The sequence below is a fragment of the Mauremys mutica genome, chromosome 2, assembly GCF_020497125.1.
Source record: "Mauremys mutica isolate MM-2020 ecotype Southern chromosome 2, ASM2049712v1, whole genome shotgun sequence".
In the NCBI taxonomy this organism is placed as follows: Eukaryota; Metazoa; Chordata; order Testudines; family Geoemydidae; genus Mauremys; species Mauremys mutica.
In genome coordinates, this window is record NC_059073.1 from 163,988,006 (window position 1) to 163,997,538 (window position 9,533).

General features: G+C 39.8%; 1 non-coding gene across 1 annotated transcript; it reads right to left on the reverse strand.

The window, feature by feature from the left end:
- Positions 1 to 8,993: 8,993 nt before the first annotated feature.
- On the reverse strand, positions 8,994 to 9,062 carry LOC123365486. Its single transcript, XR_006577620.1, has one exon. It is a non-coding gene; the product is annotated as a small nucleolar RNA SNORD123 (small nucleolar RNA).
- Between the last annotated feature and the right edge of the window lie 471 nt (positions 9,063 to 9,533).

Consider the following 9,533-nt stretch of genomic DNA (forward strand, 5'->3'; position numbering starts at 1 on the left):
CTATCAAAGGAGGAGAAGCAATGTTTTTGGTGGTGACCAGGATGTTGGACCATACTGCAGTGGTCAGGACTCTTGGTATTGCTGTGGATTATCATAGCAGCTGGTGTATTGTTAACTGTATTTGTGTTACGTTGCATATGGAAATGATCAAGGGGGGCACAGCCACCTAGAGAACAGCCACTAATTATAACCTATAAGTAATGTAGTAAACCCTCCCCCTCCAGTGTACTAGACAACCCGGACCCAATCTTGTTGGGCCCACTATAATGGGAAGTCTGGAACACTAATTGGAATAGGTGTGGTATGCCCGTACGAGAGAAGGTGCAGGGCATTGTACTACACAACGGGCAGTGGGACAGATGGAATATCAACACCTTCCACCTTGATGCCTGGCCCTATCAGGAAGTGTGTCGCCATATGTCCTATGCTTTTCCAGGGATACCTGAGCAGGAGGATCCCAAAAGAAAAAAAAAAGGGGATGGAGTGTTAGGATATAGATATGCAGGCCTGCCTGTAAAGGCCTAAACTTTAAGAATGTAGGTGTATTTTTATCACTTAGCTAGTTATAGAGATATAAAACAAAGAATCAGAATCACAGTCCACCTGTGTATGGGCCTTCTCTCACTAGGATAGTCTGAGGCCTGATTCTCAGGGAAGGGGTAGCTCAGTGGTTTGAGCATTGGCCTGCTAAACCCAGGGTTGTGAGTTCAATCCTTGAGGGGGCCACTTAGAGGTCTGGGGCAAAATTGGTCCTGCTGGTGAAGGCAGGGGGCTGGACTCAATGACCATTCAAGGTCCACATTTTTTTGGGGGGGTTGGACTAGATGACCTCCTGAGGTCCCTTCCAACCCTGAGATTCTATGATTCTATGATTAGGCTAAGGCCTTTGGCTAAGCAGCAGAGGCAGCCATAAGCTGGGAAGCATCTGGTCACATCCTCACATTCCAAACTAGTCACATTGAAATAAGGTGCTATTGGGCTGTTGGGAAGATGATCCTGTCCTGATAATACCTATCACCACCAGATAAAGATGGTTAAAGAAAACTTAGTTTGATAGCATCCTATCTGGCAAGAAATCACTTCTCAATAGTTGTGGTTGTGAAACCCTCATTTCTATATTGTTTTATCTTTATCACCCCCACTTTTGTATTGTTAATCTGTTTGGTTTTCTAATTGTTTCTGTCTGCTGTATAATTAATTTTGCTGGGTGTAAACTAATTAAGGTGGTGGGATATAATTGGTTAGCTAATCATGTTACAGTATGTTAGGATTGGTTAGGTAAATTTCAGTAAAATGATTGATTAAGGTATAGCTGAGAATATTACTATATAAATTAGGGGCAAACAGGAAGTAAATTGGGATTCGAAAATAAGGAAAAAGGAACTTGGATTTAAGCTTGCTGGAAGTTCACCCCAATAAACATTGAATTGTTTGCACCTTCGGACTTCGGGTATTGTTGCTCTCTGTTCACGAGAGAAGGACCAGGGAAGTGGGAGGGTGAAGGAATAAGCCCCCTAACAGTGGGAATCAGCAGCTAAGCCAACACTCTGATCACTTAAAGATCAATTAACCCCCTGGGGTGGAGCTGACTGTGCCTAATTAGCGGATTAGAATGGGCTAGAGAGGATTAAAGAGCTAACTAGTCCATTAACACACAGGGTAAAAGGAGGCATAGGAGGAGAGAGGCAGGCTAGCAGAGCCAGGGAGCGAAGGATGCTGTAAACAATATAGTGTAAAGGTCACTAAAGGTGGTGGAAAAACAATGTAAATAAACTACATGGTGGTGTATAACAACAGATGGTCTTGGAATAGTCTGAATAGACAGAGGAGAAGACAGAAGCAGGACTCCATTCAGTCACAGGGGACCGACGAAATTCGATTAGATAGAAACAATTACTAATCTCAACGAAACTGGTCTGGAGTCAAACAGGTGAGCTAAAATCAGCCTTCCTGTCCCACAACGTATGCTTATATTAGACCTTTAAGCATGAGTGTTGTTTTCTGGAAAGATAGGTTTATTAAATCAAATTCTGGGTTTTTAGCAGTTTGCAAAGGAATGGTTTCCCCACTCTCTGAACATTCACATATAACCTCCTACACACTGCTCTAAGTTCCCCACCATGTTCTTAAAGTGACAGTTTTTGTTAATCAAAATACAATACAGCAATAAAACCAATATCAATATAATATACAAAATTATATTCTATGTACAATATTTTTCAACATAAAATCATTAAAGCAATTGCAATTATTCCAGATTCGTCATACTAACCTAAGATGGAGATATATATCTATAAGCACTAAAAATACAAAAAACCTACCAAATTTTAAAAGAACATTAAGGATGCAAAGTCAAACACTCAAAAGTTAGGTAATGCAAAACATGGAGACTTGTACTCATCTACTATATAGTAGAGGTATGAGGCTCTGGACAGTAGCAAGTGATGTGAACTGCACAGAAATATTATTAGCAGTCAGTAGAAGAGGTGAGGCCAATACCTATGATCTTCTGTGTCCCAGAGGGTATTTAGTAGGGGAAAGTCTCACTTTCATATGTATTTGACATTTTATCTTAGATGCAAGCTGGCAGGGACAGGGCTGCTAAATGCATGGGTGTGCACACAAGGTGCATAACACTTTGTAGGACTTCCAGCCTGGCTTCTTGTTACAGATAGAGAAAAATGAGGTACATATCCTCCCACTGCTATTTCTCTGTTTGTTATGAATTGTGTTTTTAATGGCTTGTCAGAACACCTAAGCTTGGAACTGATGTATTTTCAACATCTAAATAAAAAATAAATAAATAAAATAAATATGTTCCTAAATATTTTTAAAGCTCTTTGAGATGCATAGCTTGGAGGTTTCTATAGAAGTATAACATATTATTTTATATCTCACAGTAAAAAATAAAGTGGTCAAATGTAAGCCATAATTTTGTTTACAATTTCAGAACTAATAAAACCAGTTTTTTTAAAATAAAATAATATAATATCTTGCTTTTATATTAGCAAGAAATTAAACAAAGTGTGGCAAGAACCTAGGAAAAGGCCAATTGAAATTGCAGGACCCATAATTTTATACTGCCATTATTAGGCCACCTGGATGGAGAAGGAAAACCTAGTCAGAGAAAGAAGTAATTTGACATACCCCATAAACGTAAAAGATTTCTGCCATTGTTATATAGAGAAGTACTTCACAGTTTAATTTTCTTCAATGAGACTATTTACAGATAGAAGTACAGTACTACTGAATGTGAATAAGGCCTTGTCTACCAGAGAAAACTGCACTGTTGTAACCTAAGGTGTGAATTTACACCAATTTAATTAAACTGGTACTAACTCTTGTATTGACATTTTTATCAGAATGGCATTTTTGTAGGGCTGTCAATTAATCACATTAACTCACGCGATTGACTCAAAAAATTAACTGTAATTAAAAAAATTAATCACAATTAATGGCACTGTTAAACAATAGAATACCAATTGAAATGTATTAAATATTTTTGGATGTTTTTCTACATTTTCAAATATATTGATTTCTATTACAACACAGAATACAAAGTGTACAGTGCTCACTTTATATTATTTTTTATTACAAATATCTGCACTGTAAAAATGATAAAAGAAATATTATTTTTAATTCACCTCATACAAGTACTGTAGTGCAATCTCTTTATTGTGAAAGTGTAACTTACAAATATAGATTTTTTGTTACATAACTGCACTCAAAAACAAAACAATGTAAAACTTTAGAGCCTACAAGTCCACTCAGTCCTACTTCTTGTTCAGCCAATTGCTAAGACAAACACATTTGTTTACATTTACAGGGGATACTGTTGACTGCTTTTTATTTACAACATCACCTGAAAGTGAGAACTGGCGTTCGTGTGGCACTTTTGTAGCTGGTGTTGCAAGATATTTACGTGCCAGATAGTCTAAACATTCATATGCCTCTTCATGCTTCATCCACCATTCCAGAAGACATGCTTCCATGCTGATGATGCTTGTTTAAAAAATAATGCATTAATTAAATTTGTGACTAAAATCCTTGGGGGAGAATTGTATGTCTCCTGTTCTGTTTTACCCACATTCTGCCATATATTTCATGCCATAGCAGTCTCGGATGATGACCCAGCACATGTTCATTTTAAGAACACTTTCACAGCAGATTTGACAAAATGCAAAAAAGGTAGCAATGTGAGATTTCTAAGGACAGATACAGCATTCGACCCAAGGTTTAAGAATCTGAAGTGCCTTCCAAAATCTGAGCGGGATGAAGTGTGGAGAATGCTTTCAGATATCTTAAAGGAGCAACACTCTGATGCAGAAACTACAGAACTCGAACCACCAAAAAAGAAAATCAACCTTCTGCTGGTGGCATCTGACTCACATGATGAAAATGAACATGCATCGGTCTGCTCTGCTTTGGATTATTATTGAGCAGAACCCATCATCAGCATGGGGACATGTCTGCTGAAATGGTGGCTGAAGCACGAAGGGACCTATGAATCTTTAGCGCATCTGGCAAGTAAATATCCCGCAATGCCGGCTACAACAGTGCCATGTGGAAGCCTGCTCTCATGTTCAGGTGACATAGACGTAGGCAGCAATATCTCCTGCAAATTGTAACCAAACTTGTTTGTCTGAGCCATTGGCTGAAGTAGGGACTGAGTGGACTTGTAGGTTCTAAAGTTTTACATTGTTTTATTTTTGAATGCAGCTATATTTTGTACATAATTCTACATTTGTAAGTTCAACTTTCATTTTAAAGAGATTGCACTACAGTACTTGAATTAGGTTGTAATAAAAATAATATAAAATGAGCACTGTATACTGTATTCTGTGTTCTAATTGAAATCAATATATTTGAAAATGTAGAAAACATGCAAAAATATTTAAATAAATGGTATTTTATTATTAACAGTGCAATTATTTTTTTAATCGCTTGACAGGCCTACTTTTTTGTTTAGTTTGTTTTTTGTTTACTTAAAATCAATTTGGAATAAGTTTAAACTAAATTGAAATAAGGCACTTTGAAATCAAAATAAGAGTATCCAGTTAACTTAAAAACTGGTGTAACTTTCCCCATGTGGACATATGTCACAAAATCTAGCCCTACGTAGATGGACTTCTTTTTTTTAAATTAAGATAGTTGGGCAACTCTGCAAGATAGAAAGGGATAGTGCAGAGGCACCCAAAAAATGCATCTCAAACCTTTTATTTTTAAATAAAAAATCTATTCTAGATTTAAATCTAAATAATAATAGATTTAAATTAGGGCTGTCAAATTATTAAAAAAATTAATCATGATTAACTGCAAGATTTAAAAAAGTCACGATTAGTCACAATTTTAATTGCACTGTTAAACAATAATAGAATATCATATATTTAAATATTTTGGTGTTTTCTGCATTTTCAAACATACTGATTTTAATTACAACACAGAATACCAAGTGTACAGTGCTCACTTTGTATTATCTTTTATTACAAATATTTGCACTGTAAAAAAAGATAAACAAAAGAAATAGTATTTTTCAATTCACCTCATACAAGTACTGTAGTGCAGTCCCTGGCTCCTGTGGGCACCCCTCCCCTATTGTCCCACTCCCATGGGATCCACAGCAGTCCATAGCCTCTGGGCTCCACAGGACACCAAATGGTTGGGGGCACCAAAAAGCAGTGCCCTGGCTTGGCAGGGAGGAGCCGCCTTCCGGAGGCACCGGAGAGCCAGAGTGTCAGCTTGTGGGGGCAGCGAGCCCCAGCCATGGAGGAGCCGGCGCGGTGCAGGGAGGCAGCAGTCCTACAAAGGTGGCGGCGCCGCTAGTGGGGAGCCGCTGCACCCACCCTCCGCTCCTGCCCAGGCTGCGGCCCACTTCTTCCCCCCCAGGGGCTCCTCCAGGCTGCAGCAGATGCATATGGGCGGCTGCCCCTGTACACCCCCCGGCTCCTCCCTCACCATGCTCAGGTTCTGTGACTTCCGGGCGTGTGAGCCACAGCTGCTGCAGCGCGGGGCCCTGAGCCTGCTCCGGGAGGGGCAGCAGCAGCTCACACTCCCGAGAGCTGCAGAGCCCAAGCACGGTGAAGGGGGAGCCGGGGACACATGGGGGCTGCCTCCCACATGCATCCACTGCAGAAGCCCCCGGGGGGGGGGTGCCAGGTCGCAGCCCGGGCAGGCGCGTCCCCCAGGTCCCCCCTCACTGCGCTCAGGTTCTGTGGCTCCCGGGTGTGTGAGCCGCCGCTGCCCCTCCTGGAGCAGGCTCAGAGTCCCGTGCCTCGGTGACGGCGGCTCACATGCCTGGGAGCCGCAGAGCCTGAGCGCGGTGAGGGGGGAGTTGGGGGGTGCACGTGGCCGGCGCCTAAATGCATATTTAGGGTTCTTCAATAACTTGATATCCCATCACATTGCATTTTTGGCCCTTTGTGTTTTGTGTTTGAAAAGCAGATTCTGTGTTCACCATTGAAAATCTTGGTTACATTCCAGAACAATGGTACAGAATTCAGAAGAAGCCCTAGATTATAGCTTATCATGCAAGATGGGAATATTCTTCAGATTTCAGATAAAAAAAGACCAATTACATGGTTGAGAAGTAAATATAAAGTATTTTAATGTGTTTATACAAAGTGAGTTTGTTTATACTTGGACCATCACATCTTAAAAAAAGTCTTGTTTTACTAACTTTAATATTGTTAAAAATTCACAAAGAAAGAAAATGACTTTGAAAGTTGAGTATGGAAAAAACATTTATTTTTGCCCTTTTCTGCCTTTTGAGGTACTGTTATTCAAATATTTGAACAGCATATTTTGAAAGTCAAATAAAAAACAATGAACTCATATCAACTAAGCCACCAAAGTAGTTAGGTTTCCAGAGGATGGAGAGAGAGAAATTCATTTTTTATCTAAGAGATAAAGAGCCCAGATTTTCGTGAAAGTTGCTGAAAGTTAGATGAGCAATTAACTGAATGGGATTTGTCAACTGCAAAGTTGATTCTTGGTAGGCTGTGCCAAGTGACTTTATTTATTAATTTGGATTTCATTCTAAAAGAAACATCCCACTATACGCACCACTGACAACCTGCCCAGTTGTTTGTCTGTGTATCTGTTATATCATGTCTTTAGACTGTAAACACCTGGGGACTATCATTTACTATGTATCAATTTAGTTCCTAGCACAATGGGGCCTCAACTTGGTTGACGCCTCTGGCAATATAAATCTTTAATATTAATATTTTTAAAACACAATGCCATAGGAATTGTAATACATAACTCCATCCAGAGTAACAGCATTTCTCCAGCCGCCATGCTACACGCACTGAAGCATGTGAGTAATTTTAAACATGGCAGGACTACTCACATGGTTGAAATTATGCAAGTGCTTCAGTGCTGTATTGTCTAATCATCAGTTAGTAGATGCAGTGGCATTTGAAATGCTCTTTAACCATAAACTGACAGAGTAGTGTTGTCCTGCACCCTAGGACACATAGTACATACAGGGCTGGCTCCAGGTGCTTGGGGTGGCCAATGGAAATGGGTGGCATGTCCAATTCTTTGGTGGCAATTCGGCGGCGGGTCTCTCAGTCCCTCTTGGAGGGAAGGACCTGTCACCGAATTGCCGCCGAAGAATGAAGCGGCGCGGCATTTTATTTTATTTTTCGCCGCTTGGGGCAGCAAAAACGCTGGATCCAGCCCTGAGTACATGGTTGCAAGTAGTCCTGCTTAAGGGACTCACTCTGGGTACCCTTGGTGCACAAATTCCCTCAAAAGGTGCTGGGCTGCAGACTTGGTCATGTTCCCCTTACACCTTTCTCCACATTGGTTGCAAATATGGTAGCATGTCCTCTAGGGATGGTGTACCATGCACACTCCCTATCCCTGCTCTCTGGAGTTCTTGGGAGGCAATGTGCCTATTCAATTGAAAATGAGGCATATGGGTGTCATGCTGGCCCAAGGATATGTCTATGTAAGAGCTAGCTCTTCTAGATGTTCCTCTGAGTTGCCTTGCAAGGAAGAAGAATTTGTGTGTTGCAGGAATTCTGAGGAAAAGCTGGGAATAGAACATGGATCTGCTTACTCCCAGGCATGTGACTCACACACAAGACCTTCCTTCTTAGCAGCATGACTTATATTATAAGAGAAAAAGATTTACAACCCAATAATAAAATATCCCCTCTGCCCTTGTACTGTATGATTGTATTCATTACTGATCAGTAAGAAATATATTTTTAATAATCAAGAGGTAACAGGTGCAGTTAGAGCTATAAAGGCTCATTGGGATTTGCCCCTCAATGAACCGATGTGCAGGGGTGGGGGTGGGGGACGCAAGGTGGAAGTTTCGCCTAGGGCACAAAATATCCTTGCACTGGCCCTGGAGAGGGGGACACCTTGATATCAGGCTGGGGAGGGGAGCAGTTTGGCCTGGGGCAGCTCCATGGGGGTGCGAAGCTGCTGAGTTCTGTCTCCAGAGCAGTGGGATTAACGTTTGTTAAAAAAAACCAATTTGTTTTGAGTTAATCACATGCATTAACTGAGATTAATTGACAGCCCTAATTTAAATCCATTAAAGACAATTTTTCAATGAAGATTGGAAGATTTTCTACAAGCTATGCTCTAGGAATTATTTTGAGGAAGTTCTGTGGCCAGCGCTATACAGCAGGTCAGACTAGATGATCACAGCAGTCCTTTCTGGCCTTAGAATCTATGAATAAATGTAGTAAGATCATGTCTTAGGTCTCTAACTTTTCATAATTGAAACAAAATCTTCTCACTTCTTTTTAGAGAGCACAGATATAGTCAGTTTCTCTTATTCCCATTCATAAGAGAAGTTCGGTAGCTGTGTTTCTTCAAGGCATTGTTTATTCTCACCCCAACTTTGTTCTTCACTTCTAAGATGTCAGTTCAGGAAAGTGGCTGAAATGAAAGAGAAATACACACACACAAAAATCATTTGATTGAAGAGACAGATTCCAAAACATTGCTTTTTCCTTAGAAAATATGAAGGTGAATCAGGAAATGGATGGTCTTTTCAAGTCACATGAATCAGTACCCCAGGATTCATCATTTTCACCAAGTTTCTTTTAACAGTTATATAAAAATGTATTAACTATCCTAGCTATCATAGATGTTTTAAAATGAAAAATAAGAGTTAATTATTAAAGTGAATTCCAAGAACATATTAATATCCATTTCATGTAGTTGAGTTGAAAATGCCAGCTTAATGGTATGTGTCAGGATTCACAAAGATATAATACAAAATTATTTATGAAGAACCTTATTTATGAAGAACCCACCATGTGCGGTAGAGCTGATTTTTAAAAAAATGCAGACAATTTATCATAAAAATGTCAGTGGCTTTTGCAATATTTTTGGTTAAAATTTCAGATTTTCAGAAAATTATGACTATCATACAAACTGGTTGAAAAACAGCAAAAACATTTAGCCAAATATTTTGATCAAATTTTTGAAAATGTTCAACCAGCTCTATTGTGCAGCAATCTGACCTTTCTCCTATAGTAGAGCAGCTCAATAGTATGAGAGGC